Source organism: Centruroides sculpturatus, unplaced genomic scaffold (assembly GCF_000671375.1).
Source record: "Centruroides sculpturatus isolate CEXI.00-Female unplaced genomic scaffold, Cexi_2.0 scaffold197, whole genome shotgun sequence".
Taxonomy (NCBI): domain Eukaryota; kingdom Metazoa; phylum Arthropoda; class Arachnida; order Scorpiones; family Buthidae; genus Centruroides; species Centruroides sculpturatus.
Genome location: NW_019384591.1, coordinates 332144 through 335914, shown reverse-complemented (window position 1 = coordinate 335914; position 3771 = coordinate 332144).

Below are 3771 nucleotides of genomic sequence, written 5' to 3'. Positions count from 1 at the left end.
TTTAATGGTTTCCAGATGATGAGAACAATGTACAGTAAGGGCACAAAGTGTGAGATTCATAGAAAAGTTTTCCTAAGAATATTTCCAATCCTTTTCTCACACAAGAGAAAATGGGTTGGGGGGCGTTGGGTATAACTTTATGGAACAAAGGGGGCGGTGGATCGAAAAAGTTTGAGAATCACTGATGTATAGCTTTAAACGTATCGGGTATAGTAAAGATGCTTGATTATTTATAGTATAACCTTCGAATAGCGGACACCGTCGGCATCAAGAAGTTTTTTCGCTATTTGGAGATACTGTACAGTACTTGGCCCTTGTTTATTAATAAGACTTATTGTACTGGTATAGTTTCTGATTAGCAAATAGAGGCGATCTGAGTCAAAAGTAAAAAAAAAAAAATCTTTATTTTCACCTATACACTCTCGTGTTTCAGACTTTAGCAGGTTTACAACATTAGTTCCTTTATTGTCTAATATTAATACAACACCAAACAGACATAAAGTATCCATAAAAAAAGAGCGTAACTTAATGTCTGTGCATTCTACGCGCACGTTTTTTACTCTGGTAGGCACTATACCGGTGACATAGGAGACATAGTGAGACATAAGAGTGAGACATAAAGTGAGAAATAGGAAAATAACATTGAAAATTAACCAATATAAAATTACAACTGCCTGGCTGTATTTGAAAGGTTACTGATGTTCAGATGTATTAATTATGAAAATTGAAACTTATTGGTACAATAATTATTAAGTTTCAATAGATAAAAATAATAATTAAATAATTTTTTTATATTAATTTTGAGGTACCAGGTGCGCCTGTGCAGACATCTGCCACTTAGTATGACAATAAGTGGTGGTTAACAACTTAACCAGATTAGTATTTGAAGAGTATTGTTCGGCTTTTTAGATCCTGCCCACCCTAATTCTGTTGTAACTAGTCTTTACTCAACACCTAAGGTCAAAATTCGTCATCGGAAAGAGTATTTGAACCGATTCTTTGTTTCGTTTTAAAATATAATATAATCCCTATATATTTTCCAAATTAGTGTATTTTGATTTTAGGACTAGTAGGATATTTTTGGGTGTATTGATATAATTTATTACGTAATTTTTTTCCGCGTGTAATATATCAACAAATTTCTAACGTTTCGTTGGTAAATTGAAGTCCACTCCCATGGACATTTCAGACTGTTTCTTGAAAAGTCAGCTGAGTTTGAAAACCTATTATCTGGGTACTGATGATGTGCATATAACTTACCATTTATTACGCCATCCACGAAAAAGATATAGGTGTTAAATGTTTACTTATTAATTAAAAAATCATTTAATTTTATGTTTTTGAGGTGAAAGGAGGTTACGTGAAACTTGGAGAGTGGTAGTATTAATAATTTTTAAGTGTGCTTTAATTAATGTAGTCGTAGTAATATATAAGATTGAAAATGTCTTGGAATCCTAAACGATGGATTATCACAATTATAAAACATGTATACACAGGGCCCATACCGGACAGTTTTAGCGTTTGATTCAACATTAATTACAAAAAACACTGCGGGTTGTTAATTCTACAGACTCATTTTGGAGCTCCAAAGTCGGCCCCGGGCACGTGCCTCCTCGCACTCCGATTAGTTAAGGACCAGATAGCTGATTATTAGTATTTTTTATTTTACCAGTGTAAAGTATTACGAACAGCGACGCCCGCAATAAAAAAGGGGATGGCACAAACTATAGAAAAGTGCATCGTACAGTACAGTACATACATTTTGAAAGAAGATACATGCATATATAGGTATCCCTTGATTAACACAGTTAACTAATCTTTCAATGCTATCGCTATATCAAATTCACGTTAATCAAACACAGTAGTACCTCGAAATTCGACCGAACAAATTTTCGGTTAATAACAAATATTTTTATTTTAATTTTGTCATCAGTAAAAAAGTTTTCTGTGATAAAAATGAATAACTAGTTCAAAAATAAAATGAAACTTTAGAGCACCTTTGAGGATTAAGAAAAGGACAACCCGCGACAAAGGGAGCTGCACGTGCCCTAATTTTCCCAATGTACGGGTGCCCCTGATTACGAACGTAGTTTTAGTAAAAAGAGCTATAAATAATAATATAATATATTGTAATTATGTATAATAAAGTAATTCATTCATTTTTATTATAAACATAAATATAATTTAATGTCTCGTAGAGTCTACGGGGTGACACCACAATGAGATCTCGCACCACCTCAAAATCTTCCTAGGGCGCCTCGGGTGAAAAAAGTTAAGATAATTAGTAGCGGATTTCTACCTGGGGCCTTATGAGGCCCCAGGTAGAAATCCGCTACTAATTATCCGGTAGTTAATGTGAAAAATGGCGTTCCAGGAGAAGGTTCCATTTGTTCATACCTTGAAAGGATAATTTCTCAAGATTGACAGATTATTCTCTCAAGACGTAAACAATTGTTTAGCTAATTAGCGAAGAAGAAACACTTAAGGGCATAGAAATACATAGAAAAATCCTTTGGGTACACCGACCGCATAATGCGCTCTCTTATTATATTTTTTTTTTTTATGATCCTATAGTAGTTCAAATATTTATGACATAATGTTGTTATTACGATTTCATTCACATAAATTGTCTTTATTTATTTTCACTTTTAATATATTTTTCAACTGTATTATTAATTAAAAATAACAACTTGAAATATACTTTATATAACGTCAAAACATAAAATTAAATTTTAAAAAATTCAACATTTTACTATATTGATTATACATTGGTTTTAAATTTGAAATTTATAATCAAAAATAATAATGGATACAATTAAATTAACATCTAATTTACCTTTATGTATTATACTTTTATTTTAAAATAAACTTTTAGTGATGTATTTTTTAAGGTGTTCAGAGTTATGTATATTTTAGAGTGTGAATATGTTATGAATATTTTATTGTTTTACACGTTTCTCTACTTTGAATATTCTGTTTTCAATTAACATTTATATTATTAACAGTATAATTATTGACAACAGAGTAAATGTAGTAGCGAAGACGAGAGACAATAACCAGGTAATTTCGAATATATAGTAAAATGGTCAGTGTCGCCAAAGTGGTCAAAGAACACTATTGAGGGATCGATGAAAAGATTAAAACTTACAAATTTTAAACCGAATATTGCTAACCTTGCTAAGGATTATCAAGCTTATCCGTCTCATTGATTGTCAGTTACAAAAATTATTATTAACGTATAAATGTAAAAATTGTAAAATTAAAAGATATACAGTAAAACCTGTCTATGGCGACCACCTACGGTTCCTTCAAAAAGTGGTCTTTTAGACAGGTGGTCCTGTAATAACGTATTTCCGTACGTATTTTGCGCACTTTTTAGCCATTTCTACTAAGCAAAACTCGAGGCGAGAAAAAATAAGCGAATTTTTTCAACGATAGGGATATATTGGTATTGTATTTTATTCTTATCGGATAACCCGATTTACGGGAGTCGTGGCGATTTTATAAGACAGATTTAATACCAATATTTTAAAGATTAATACAATACTCGCATTTTCTCGATTATAACGCGCACTTTCTTTTTTCCGACTTAATTCGACTCGGTTCTTTTCGTTCGCTCCTCAGTTACGCGTATTACGTCATTGATATACAAGCGCGTCCTATCTCTCCATCACTTTGCTTTTGGTTTTCGTTAGTTTAATCTTATTTTAACTTTAAAAATACTGTATTTTTTAATATTTAATATTTTCTTAATTAATTAAGTACAATAAG